At 37.9% G+C, this 13472-nt stretch overlaps 1 protein-coding gene and 1 long non-coding RNA gene across 6 annotated transcripts in view; one reads left to right on the top strand and one right to left on the bottom strand.

The window, feature by feature from the left end:
* The window catches only part of LOC126931274 (uncharacterized), a 634186-nt gene that overhangs the window by 92860 nt on the left and 527854 nt on the right, over window positions 1–13472 (top strand). The gene's annotated exons all lie outside the window — the stretch shown is intronic.
* The window catches only part of SYT1 (synaptotagmin 1), a 596758-nt gene that overhangs the window by 127831 nt on the left and 455455 nt on the right, over window positions 1–13472 (bottom strand). The gene's annotated exons all lie outside the window — the stretch shown is intronic.

Here is a 13472-nt window from a genome sequence, read left to right as displayed (position 1 = left end):
GCAATTGTAACTTCAGGCATTCTAAACTATGACAATTTTCCTCCTTATTTGTGATGGCATTCTGGCTTTCAACTTTTGAGCATCACATTTTGATGAAGAAAAATTAATAAGTTTCTAGAAAAATGTAAATGAGAAAAATGATCCATAAATTGCTAATCAATTTCACCAGATAACTTTTATCATTTTTTATGACTATTTTTATTTATGACTTTTACCTATAATTATATTATATTATATCATATTGGGTGGAGATCAAACTAAACATTTTTAAAAAGTTATTTTTTTTCCACATGTGGAATCTCATAAAAGCATGTTTACTACTGACACTGTAATTTAAAGAAGTTTGTAGATGTCCATGGAAATGTACTTCATAAAAGTAGTAACTATTGTTTGATAAATTCTGCAAAGGGATAAAAAGTGCTGCAAAGGGACAAATTATTCCTATTGCTTTAAAATGCATATTAATCCTTGGCAAAATAAAAGAAGAAAATAACTCAAAAGACATACATTTAAAAAATCACATAAATTTTAGATTTCCTAAAAAATCTTTCAACTAGGAGAATATGAAAAATCTAAGGGAAAGTATTTTGAATTTAAAGCTGAAAAGAGTATATGCACAATTGTGTTATCTGAAGAAAGCCTTTAGGCAGTTGAAGTTCTTGAATATTTGAGACCATTTGGCTGAAGGAAATGAATCATAGGTATATATGACTACTTTTGCAAGCTGTTAAGAAAAAAGAAGAATCTTGTAGGTTTATGTTGTGGGAAAAATTTAAAGAAAATGTGTAAAATTATAAAAGGTGACTTCTAAATTTATCCAGAGTGAAATTCAAGGTAGAGAAATGAGCCAATGATGTCGCTTATAGGTGAGATTAGTAGAGTTAGGCGGGAAAGTTTTCTGAAAGAAGCTGTTGCTGTCATAAATTAACAACACTTCTCAATTGCGTGTGAGGGTAAAACTGAACAGGCTGCAGAGTGAAGTTCGTGCAATTTTTCCAGGGGTCACTGAGAAATATTTTCTAGGTTTATGAATAAGGAACTGCAGGAAACGAAAATGGACTGGAGGTTAAGTCTGTATGCCTAAAAGATGTTAGGTTCCCAAGAATGATTTTAGAGACAGTGAGTGCCATAATTAAGACTACAGTTAGACTCCTGGGTTCGAAAAGTCTGGCTTACTACTTACTAGCTATGTGATCTGGTAATATTCTTAAACTTTACGGACTTTCATGTCCTCATCAGGAAAATCCAAATGATAATAGTACCTATGTGAAAGGACCGTTGTGTGGATTTAATGGATTAATACATATGAAGTGCAAACAACAGCACCTGGCATATACGAAGTGCTCAATAAATGTTAGTCAATGTCAATAACAGGCTATCACTTAAGGAACAGCTTCTATACGCTAGGTATTTCATGTAATTTATTTCATATCTTCACAGCCCTGAAATATAGTTACTATCTCCATTTTGTGAATGAACAAATAGAGGGTCAGCCCTGTAAGGTAATTTTCCTAACGTTATTAGAACTCAGAAAACAGGTCTGTTAAGCACAGACATCCATGCTCTTTCTTCTATGTAGTGAAAGTTTCTGAAATTTAAATTTTCTTCTTATACTGGATCATTATTTAGGAGTACTCAACATTATGCCAGTAAGATACTGTTAGCACAAGGTGCCGATCTGGAAAAGAAATCACACGGCAGAATTTCCCTGGTGTAAGTGTTCGCAGCCAGACTCTTCATCTCTAATATGCATCGTCTGTTAAGCAATTTGTAATTGCTTTCATGTCTTCCTGAATGCACAGGAAACAACAGGCTACAATTCCTGAATGACCGTCTCAAGGTCTTCCTTGGAAATCTGTAGACTGTTGAGGTGAAAGGGTTTCTCAGAGGAGCAGAAGCATGTCCAAACACAAGCTTCCGACTTTCCTTTATGTTCCTGAGGTTGCCTGAGTTAAACAGATTGACTAAGAGGAGATGTATTACAGTGCCTTGACTCAGGAGGGGTAATAAAGTTTATTCCTCTCTCCTTATAGGGATTTAATGCGGTCACATATGATAAAATAGGTGGAAAGATATGCTTTCTGCAAAAGAGAGGGATAAATGCAAGAAAGGGATTATTTTAAGGAGTGAATTAGAAAAAGAAAAGCAAGCCACCTTCTCTAAACAAGCGATAAGTGCTCTCTTCTCTGTTTTCATATGGCTGAAGGTCAATGGATAGTGTAGAGATGGCTGTGTGAGTGAAACACCTGTTAGGTTACACAGAGTAGGGGTTTGGAGCTGAAGCCTGAAGTCAGACAGACACAGCTTGAAAACTCTGGCTTGCCACTTACTAGGTAGGTGACCTTGTGCAGATTGTTTTGTTTCTCTAAGCTTCAGTTTCCTATTGCATAAAATGGGGATAATAATTGTACTGATCTCACCTGGCTGTGAGGATTAAACGAGATGAGATAAAGTGCTCAGAACAGTGCCTAGAATGTGGAAAGTGTACATGCATGCTAGTTATTTCATTATTATTCAAGTACAGTAGCATTCACATCCATAGGTAATTAAGAATAATTTTAAAATGTTTTATCCAACTTTGTGTAGTTCCTGCTCAGCTAGTGCCTGGCACATAGCAGACACTTATATTTTCAGTATATTAATTAATGGAAAGATAATGTCATGTAAGTGTTTATATAGAGACATTCCCCTAAGTCAGCCCTCTTACCAGGTTTTTTGTAGACACAGGGAAAGGCACAGGGACTAAGGCCTGGTAAGACATCTATGTGGAGGTGTGTATTTTACGACACTTGGGCCCTTTCCAAGGCTCTCCTTCTGCAGGGTTGCTTAGGACCTCCTCACCCAATGGGTCTTACAGAGCTGAAGTCCACTGAATCCTGTGCTTGGATAACACAGATTGGATTTCATTTTCCACTTAACCCCTCTGTGGCCATGAGCTTGGATCAGCACAATAAAGAGCAGATGGTTGTAGCGGTTTATTACACCTGGCTGCTAACGGGGATGTGTTGAAATGGAAATCACAACAAAGTCCATGAGGAAACTTAAAAATGCACCATCCTAAGCTGCAAGGATAAAGGCCATGCTTGCTATTCTTCAGGGCATTTTTTCCTTTGGAATTCTTTTAAAAGAAAAAAACATGGTTTTAGGGAGTAATTTTTTTTTTTTTTTGAGATGGAGTCTTGCTCTGTCACCCAGGCTGGAGTGCAGTGGTGCGATCTCGGCTCATTGCAAGTTCCACCTCCTGGGTTCAGGCCATTCTCCTGCCTCAGCCTCCCGAGTAGCTGGGACTACAGGCGCCTGCCACCAAGCCCAGCTAATTTTTTTTATTTTTAGTAGAGACGGGGTTTCACTGTGTTGGCCAGGATGGTCTCGATCTCCTGACCTCGTGATTCACCCGCCTTGGCCTCCCAAAGTGCTGGGATTACAGGCGTGAGCCACCGCGCCCTGCCATGAGTAATTTTTAAAAAGTGTTAGGTTGGTAAAGAGATACTGGAATCAGAAAAATTAAATAATGCTCCTTGACTGTGGGTATGATACTATTTAGGAGAATATTAAATACTGCATATAAAACATTAAAACAAGTTGTGGTGGGGTAAAGATGTAATATCATCTTACATAGAAATGAACTCTGTTTTAATCAACATATCCAAAACAGAACTTAATGGTTTCCCTTAAAATTAGTGCATCTTTCTGTAATTTCATTTATCACCCTGTTTACTCATTTCTCAGTCAAATGAATTGAAATTATTTTCAATAGCTTTCTCTGCCCCTCACCTCTCTATCTGATTGATAACAAAATTCTGCAAATTCTAGTTTTGAAAATACTTTTTCAAATTTTAGTTCATATTCTATCTTCACAGCCATATAGTTTCACGGACTCCTAAATGGATGCAAGAGCCTCCAATTCATCTTCACACCACCAAAATATTGGCTTTCTTACACGCAGAGCTGATATGGCCACTGACAACTTTAATATCCTCCCTGGCTCCCAAATGTGAGACTTAAAATGTTAACTCCCATCTTCAAGACCCTAAAATATTACCCTTATTTTTTTTTTTTTCTGGCTTACCCCTCACACCATTCCCCTCTCACATGTACAGTACTAGATTATAATCACATCTGGACATCTTGTTCTTTACATGTTCCAATGCTTGCCCTGCTTCCTCTTCTTAGAAGCCCTTATTCTCGACCTGTTGAATTTCTAGTCATCCTTTAGAACCCATTTCAAATTTACATTGTGACCAACTCTTCTGAACTCCTCACTTCCAGATAGCATCATCCCTTCCTCATCGCCTATGAAGTCTTTGAGCCTAGCACTGTCTAATTCATCTTTACATCACCAGTGCCCAGCATGAAATGATCTAAAGATGTACGTTTGTTGAAGTGAATCATCAGATTAACGCAAAATCTCCCAGAATAAGCCATTTCCTTTGCTGGTGCCTTTTCATTTGAGATAGTTAAATGCAGAAGCTACAGAACATAGTTGTTTATCCTAGAAGGCACAGTGGATTGGTTGCTAGAAGGAAATAGGGCATGAGTATTTGTGGATATATGTTATAGAGCACAGGCTTTGGAGTGAAATTGATCTGAGTTAAAACACAGATTCTGTGACTTAACAGTCCTATGACTTTCGGGGAATTCCTTTACTTTTCCTTTGTGAAATGAGGATAACAATGCTTTCATATCATGTAGGATTGCTGTGGATACTAAACAATATGTAGAACTCTGAATATAGTGCTCTTCATTTTATTAAAATAGAGAAACTTCTATAGACAAATTTAAAAATTGCCTGGTGCATATACTTCTGAACAGACAAAAATATTGTGATACTAGATGTATGAAAGAAATGTAGAGGCTCATTACTAGGAGATGTTGCCTAGACTAAATTGTCAAGTTTTTAACATATGAAGAGGTACAGAGCCCTTTAAATTATCCAGTTCTTGTTTACACTGACTACCTTAATAGGAACATCTCCATTTTTCTTATAATTTGATTTCTGATTGCAGTAGTTAAAATACTAGAGCTCAAGTGGAAAAGGGCTTGTCCAGCCATTTTGTAATAAGTATAAAACTTATTACACAAGCCATTTTGGTCATCTGATCCCTGAGTCATCCTGAGGTGTTTTCTTCCTAGGTTCAACCTGTATCTTTCAACTCTTTACAGACAGCATATTTATCTGTTCTGTTGGCAGGAGGTATATTCCTTTGTGTATGGTGGTGGTGGGGAATCTGAAGAAGTCTGAAACAAACACAACCATTAAGACTTTAAAATGCCACTTTTTGGTCATCAGTTTAAAAGCTATTACCAATGAGCTGCCTTTCGCAGGCAGAGATAAAAAATCTGAGGGTTGAAAGACACTTGAAATCGGTGATTAGCAGGAAGATGGTCTTTCATTTCCAAACATGGAGAGCCGGATGTCAAACATCTCTACTTTTCTCTAAAGACAAAAATCAGTATTTTTTTCAAAGGGCAAAATGAACTGAAAGAACACCCCCCTAAGTTTGCTGTAATAATATCCTGCACCTCTTTGCCTGCACTGACAAATGCTTGCAGCTGGCTGCTCTGCTCTAATGACCGCATCTCATTCTGCCTTGCCACTTGGCTCCTTCTCAGCTCCTGCCTGATCATATTTCGAAATGTCATTCACGTTTATGCAGGCCAGTGCACAAAACAAGATTAATTTAACTCACAACGGCGCGTTAATATTATTACTTTTGACACCATGGAAAACTTATTAACTATAGCTTGTCACAGGCCTCTCTGAGTGAATAGCCTAACTACAACATTGAGAGGAAAAGTAATATGATCTAAAGGTTTTCTTGATCACTAGATATTGTAAAAAGTCAGAGTAGCTGAGTTTTTTTTCAATAATTATGCTAAAATTCACTGTCGTCCTGTGAATGGGCAAGAAAATCTGTTCCATTTTGCTGTACTACCCTTTAAGGAACTATTTTATGGCACATGCTTTAAGCTTTGTATATTTTTCCCCCATCAATACATATGGTCTGCATTTTAAAGAGGTAGTAGGAAATTTAAGTTACACAATTAGTTAATGTGTAAATTACAGTAGCCCAAGAGCCTGGAGGAAGGAAAAGAAGAAAGGGAGCTAATATTCACTGCATACTTGTTAGTTTTGGGTGTTTTTGCATATTGCATCTCATCTAATCCCTACAATAACACTGTGATGAGGTGTTATATTTTCTATCTTATGCATAAGAACATTAAAAGTACAGGGAGGTTAGCTGACTTCAGGTTTGCATGGTTCATGAATGGCAGAGGCAATCCGAACCCGGGTCTGACTACAAAAACCTTCTTATTCCATGAACCTTATCTGTAGCCATACTAAATCCGTGTGAAAGGAGGAAATCACAGGCCTTACATGAAATGGGCAATCCTTTCTCTGTTTTCCATAAACTGTAAGTTTCACGGAAATTATTTTATATAAATTTTTGAATTACTCAAAGCTGGCATCTATAAATAGATCTGAATTTGGCATCTAAAAGGCAATAGAAAGCTTAAAATAAGTTCTCTATATATTTTGTGTATGAAATTAAGTGCTTGACAGTATTTATTCCTTGTTCAGTATCCAAATGGTTTGTTTTCCCACATCCACCAAGAATAAGAGTACTTGCGGCCGGGCGCGGTGGCTCAAGCCTGTAATCCCAGCACTTTGGGAGGCCGAGACGGGCGGATCACGAGGTCAGGAGATCGAGACCATCCTGGCTAACACAGTGAAACCCCGTCTCTACTAAAAATACAAAAACTTAGCCGGGCGAGGTGGCAGGCGCCGGTAGTCCCAGCTACTCGGGAGGCTGAGGCAGGAGAATGGCGTGAACCCGGGAGGCGGAGCTTGCAGTGAGCTGAGATCCGGCCACTGCACTCCAGCCTGGGTGACAGAGCGAGACTCCGTCTCAAAAAAAAAAAAAAAAAAAAAAAAAAAAAAAAAAAGAATAAGAGTACTTGCTTCTCTTCTTTTCAGCCATAACATAGCTTTTTCCTACCTAGGAAGAAGGTGTACTAGTCACATTCTGAAACTGATTTAGAAAGTAACACTGTAAATACCAGGAACTCTTATTCTCTGAGCTTCTGGTAGGCTAGCCAGGGAGTCAGCGTTCCTTAACCATCAGAAGCTGGCCAAAAGCTTTGTTAAAATAAGCAGATGGTTCGGTCTCGCCCTACAACCCCCATGCTTTTCCTGGGAAGATACATAAATAGGAATCAGATATTAACAGCAGACTATCCCGAGGTTACCAGGTTTTCTTGTAATAGAGCAAACTTACCAATTACCAAAGATTTTTCTGTGATGGCCAGGAAAAGGAAACAAAAAATTTGATGGCTACTTATAATACAGCCCAACTAGCATTAAAAAGTCAAGCTTTAAAAATCCATGCTTCAAGGAAGTATTTTGGATTTATATGATCATGTCACGGTATCTCAAAGGTACTGAAAATCTTTTAATAAGATACTTTCTGCTGTGTTATTCCCGGGTGTAAGTCTTCATGTATTTATTTTTGTTCCGTTCTTTGTAGGGTATGGAATATTCACAAAAAGCTTTTTTTTTTTTTTTTGCCAGTCATGATTTTTTCCAGCAACATGGCTTTTCTTAGCTGTTTCCAAATGTCTTAGTTTCCTAGTGATATTTGTATGATGCTGCACATCTCAAACCCCACGGATGCACCGCAGGGGTGATCTAGGTCTTATTTTTAAATGCAAATTCATTTTGACCTCCGTATTTTCTCATTCCTTAAAGGCAAATATTAAATACTTCTCTTGAACAATCTACCAGATAATTTCTGGAACAAATTAATTTGGAAGAAGAAAAAGAATCTTACCAGATGGATCTAAGTTACAATGGCCCACTCAATGTGTGTGTTTTTGCTGGCAGAGGTGTTAAAAGGAGAAAAGGGAATGAAGGTGGGATCATGTGGGTCTATTTACTTTTTCTGATAACTCATGGCAGAGCACTTAATGTAAGTCTGTTCTTAAACCAAAATATACTGGACTGAATTCTGAAAGCATGGTTATTTGTTACATCAAATGTGTATCTCCCTGTGTGTGTGCAATTGTATTTGTGTGTACTGAAAATGGAAATGGGCCGGGCGCGGTGGCTCACGACTGCAATCCCAGTACTTTGGGAGGCCGAGGCGGGCAGATCACAAGGTCAAGAGTTCAAGACCATCCTGACCAACATGGTGAAACCCCGTCTCTACTAAAAATACAAAAAAAATTAGCCAGGAGTGGTGGCGTGTACCTGTCATCCCAAATACTCAGGAGGCTGAGGCAGAAGAATCGCTTGAACACGGGAGGTGGAGTTTGTAGTGAGCTGAGATCATGCCACTGTACTCCAGCCTGGGCGACAGAGCAAGACTCTGTCTCACAAAAAAAAAAAAAAAAGAAAAGAAAATAGAAAAAAAATACCATAATCTTAGCCTCCTAAGATAATTATTCTCATTTCATAGATTCCCGAATTATTTTTATACATATGCAAATACTTTTAAAACCTACTACAAAAGCATATCTATATAATTTATATGTAATTTTATATTTTGCTTTTTCTATTTAACATACTAAAGCATTTTTCCATATAAGTATGTCTAATGGCTATCTAATATTCCACGAAGTCATAGTATCAGTAGCCATTTTATTATCATTGAAAATTGAGCCTATTTTAATATGTAAAATTATGTTAGAGCATGTTGGCATCCATGAATATGGGTATGTACAGTATTTCAGATATGACAGCTACAGGCTCAGTTTGTTAGTGTTTCTATTTGCCATAACTCTTTATAATGTAAAATTTCACATCTCTGGACTGAAGTTTTCTGTGTTAAATAAACTTCATTAAAATAAAAGATTTATAAAATGTTGTACCTATTTTTTTACAAGGTTCCTGATAGGAAAGTCAACTTATGACTGTTGTTTGTGTTACATTTATACAACTTTCCATTGAGAGTTTGTGCCTATGGGTACTGGCCCAGGAATGTCAGCCAGGGCTGATATATGGAAAACCCACTCTGGTAAATCAGATCCCCAAATCTGTCATTTTAGTTCATAGCTTCAGGAATCAGTTTCCTCTACTTTTCACTGTCAAAAATGGATTGCTTTGGAAGACAGTAAAAATCCAAGTGCTGTTACTATTGTTTGTCAAAGTAATTGTAGAGAGTATGTCCTGCTGTGATGGGTCTTACAAAAATGCAGGGAGAGATTAGAAGTAAAAAAAAAAAAAAAAGAAAAAGAAAAGAGAAAATGCATGTAAGGCTTGATTTAGATTGATGCTACCGTTCTCTTTCCCCCATGGCTTTGCTTTTAAATACCTTCTTTGATGAATTACAGGGCTGTTAGATCCCATGGGAGATCACCTTGTCTATTCCCTTGCCTTGAAGCAAGACTACAAATCCATGCCCCAATTCTTATTTTTAAAAATCCTCCAAAGAAGTTGGTTCTTTCAGATATCCGTTTCAGATATCCGTTTCAACATTTAACACTTTCAGGAGGGTCTTACTGGGTTTACTTTTTCTTCCCACATTTGAATGTCTTTCTTTTTATTTGGATTTTAGTGTCTTCAGAAAGTCATTCCCAGCTGCCTCAAGTGGAGGTTTTTCCCCTAATTAATAAATACTCATCACTGCATTCTCTCACTCCAAAAAAGAGATTCTGGTTCTATTTTAGGAGCCCCAATCAGATTAGAAACTACCATAGATGTCACATAATTGAGGGAATGCCCAATGCCCCGAGGGTTTGAGGGAGGAGAGAATTTGGTTCAGAAATACAGGGCTGGGTTCCAATGGTTTCTAAAGCACATGAACGTGTCCTGCAAATGTGAGGCAATATTAATAATGTTCACTGATACACTCATAAGAACAAAGAGAATGTAAATCTTACTTAAATTTATCACTTGTATGATGACCTACATTTGGAGGACAAAGATGAACTAATAAAAATAGAAATATATGGAACATGAAAGTTAATCCAAATGGATGTAGGCATTTAAGTGGTAAATCTCAGGGTTTTTTTTAAAAGGAAGGATAAGGCACAGAAGATGAGGCCAGCAGCAGTTTCCATTTGAGGATAGATGAGTCCTCAATTTTCACAGTCTCAGAATATGTTTGAATAAGTTATGCCTTAAACTCCTTGCGAGATTTTAGCTTACTATACATGAAATTTTTGTTTAGGCATGCCAGAACTTGCATTTAGGAAGAACCATTTTCATTCTCAGTTCTGAAGTCAAGCGTATGTGATTTCAACTGGAAAGGAGGCACGCTGAATGAATCATTTTCTTAGGGAACATTGACCAGACTGTATACTGAGAATGGGGGGGTGCTGGGAAACGCTGGGTCATGCCATCTTGGCCCTGAGAGGAACAATCAACTGCACGCCCCTGTTATGTTCCCAGCCTCTGCTTCTCTTCTCTCATCTGGGCACTCTAACTAATGGCTGGGCAAGTGGCTGTGCTCCACTTGGAGGAGATCACATGACATCTGAAGCATTATCTTCCTGTAGAAATGACACATGATGAACTGGTTTCTGCTCCCAGTTACTTAAGTTCTAGCCCAGGGCACTGAATTCATTATGTGCTCAACATGAGGATCTGAAAGAAGGTTTGGTGCTTGTGCTTGCGTACTGAGTTTTTCCATGAATGTATCCCCTGATGACTTATACAACACGTTTTGGTAAATACTAGTCTCAGACTCAAACCCAGTGCCCTGAGCAGCAGCCCTGGCCTAAACTATCCTTGTTAAAATTCAGCTATGATCCATCCCTTTTCTATCTTCAGGTTCAGTTCAGGTGTCTATGGAGTAGCAGTCACTGGGCTAAACCATTTCCTTCCCTCTAACATACTAGAAGAGGAAGAACTAGAATTCAAACTGCCTGTATGCTAATTTAAATAGGCACCTTTTAAAGTTATCCCTCATCACTTTTTCAGGAAAACCTTCAATCCATTTGTTAAAAGAGGAAAAGCCACCATATTTACAGGATACATTTCTTTCATAAGTTCATTACCAGGGTCCCTCATACTTTTCTTGAACATTTCCTGAACTTCCAATACTAGGAATTTAACATGAAGTCCCTGCTTTAACAGAATTTTAAAATACTAATTAACACACTTTGGAGTAAGGCAAACTTTTGATTTAAATTTCTGGCCATTACTTGTTTAGTTATATGATTCCAGATAAATTTCTTAGACTCTCCGAGTCTCAGTTTCCTCATTTGCAAATTTGACTTAATAATTTCTGTAACACAGTTTGTGAGATTTCATTGAACTAATTAGTTATTTCAGATTTAAATTAAGTTTGTCCATTGTTTTTCCTCTCAAGGGGACTGACCATCAATTAGAATCACAAAATTAGGAAAGTTCTGAAGAGGGAGCACAGGCCAGCAGGTAGAAGGGGTTGGGTTTGGGGGTTTGCAGTGGTGGTGAGAATCAAGGTCTTCAGAAATTACCTGAGAGGCCAGGCATGGTGGCTCACACCTGTAATCCCAGCACTTTGGGAGGCCGAGGCAGGCAGATCATGAGGTCAAGAGATCGAGACCATCCTAGCCAACAGGGTGAAACCCCATCTCTACTAAAAACACAAAAATTAGTTGTGCCTGGTGGCATGTGCCTGTAGTCCAAGCTACTTGGGAGGCTGAGGTAGGAGAGTCGCTTGAACCACAGAAGGCGGAGGTTGCAGTGAGCTGAGATTGCGCCACTCCATCTCAAAAAAAAAAAAAGAAAAAAGAAAAAAAAAAGATAAATTACCTGAGAGAGGTGCTGCTGATGCAGGAAATCAGGGCTATAGCACCAGCTGATACGAAGTTTGGAGAGTCATAACTGAAAATGACAACCATTCCTCATCTAATACAGACTAGTTATGCTGCAAGATTCAGATCTAAAACAAAAAATCTTTACAAATTTAGCTAAGTTGTATGTAAAATTGGTCAAAATAATTCCTATAAAGATGACGTAAAAACCTCCAGGTAGAAATGCTGCAATTTATTCTTTAAAATAGTAAAGATTTGGATTTGAAGAAAGGATAATTTGGGGACCAAATGACAAGCATTTAGTAATTGACTCGTTTTATAAGATGTACCATGTGCTTTTTTTCTCCCTATTTTTTTCTCTCTCTTTCATGAGAGGTAGGGTTTTGGGATGGAAATTTGGGTGAATGGTCAGTGCTGCAGTTCACATCGCAGTACATTTTAGGGAACCATGCATTTTTGGTAGCTTTTTTATTATTTAAAAATTTTAAATTGTGGGCAATTCTTCACAGCTCAATACCTTATCTCAGCCAGAGGGTACTAATAAAGAGCTTATATTGCATTATGAAACACAGGGGCTTAGAAAACTCTAAGCACACAAAACATTTACTTTGCAAAGACATTTCTCATGTGTTCAAGTACCCCTAATTAAATGCTATTTGGAGAACATTAAAATACACACTTCATTGATCTTTAGTGTTTTAGGTATAATTACAGGGATGGATATTCTACTCCATGTTCCTCATTGTATTTGGCAAAAGGGAAGGTGATGAAAGAGATGGAAGACATTATTGCATTTTTCCAGGAACTTGCAATATTGTGGAATGGAATAAAGCAAAGGATGGGGAATAGAGGGACTTGAAAACAGAAGCACGTGAATTTTATATGGGATTTTTCACGCATAGGCGTATCATGGAAAGAGTGGCCCAGAAATCTTGGGAGCAGCTAAGAGGCTTGGGAATGGTGTTGAATGGATGCCAGCTGTTGCAGCCCCTGCTTGGTACTGTGTGGTGTTGTGATGTTGGCAGAATTGTTGGGAGTTTGGAGTAAGGAAACACACATGTGTAGGACATGTGTAGAGTGCATGTGTTGCAGACCAAAACGTCATCCCTAGCATAGGCCCTGTAACCTATTTCTAAGTTAGAGTAAATTTAACATGGTGGATAAGAACCTTGCAGTCAGACAAAATTCTGAATCTCAGTCCTCCCATTATTAGCTACTTGGCCATAAGGAATTCCAACTTCTCTGAGTTTCAGCTTCTTTATCTATAAATTGAGAATAATAATGGTGCCTACCCCACAGTGTTGTTGTGAGTAAATGAGTTACAGACTTAGCACAGTGGTTGACTTAAACAGATACTCAATAGGTGTGAGCTTAAACATGAGTAAAGGTATATTTGTACTATACATGATTTTCCAGGAAACAGAGAGCACTATTTACCAAAAAGAAACAAAAATGGCATTTTTTAAACCAAAATTAGGCAATCCTACTGCGACACGTAGGTTCCATTGCCTTTATGTCCTCTTCAAACATGACAGCAAGGCTTCAACATAAGCAAAACATCAGTGTGACACAGCTTGGAAAGTCAATGACCTTGCAAAGAGGCATACATCTCTCCTCAGATTCTAAGTTAAACATTAATGTTGATTTAATCTCAGGCAGGCATTTCAAAGGCTGCTTTCTATATTCCCTGTTTATGACTTGAGAGGCTATCCAAAAATATGTTCTAAAAT

The sequence above is a fragment of the Macaca thibetana genome, chromosome 11 (genome assembly GCF_024542745.1).
Source record: "Macaca thibetana thibetana isolate TM-01 chromosome 11, ASM2454274v1, whole genome shotgun sequence".
NCBI classification, from domain to species: domain Eukaryota; kingdom Metazoa; phylum Chordata; class Mammalia; order Primates; family Cercopithecidae; genus Macaca; species Macaca thibetana.
Note: the sequence above shows the minus strand (reverse complement) of the source record. Positions and strands in the feature narration are given on the sequence as shown.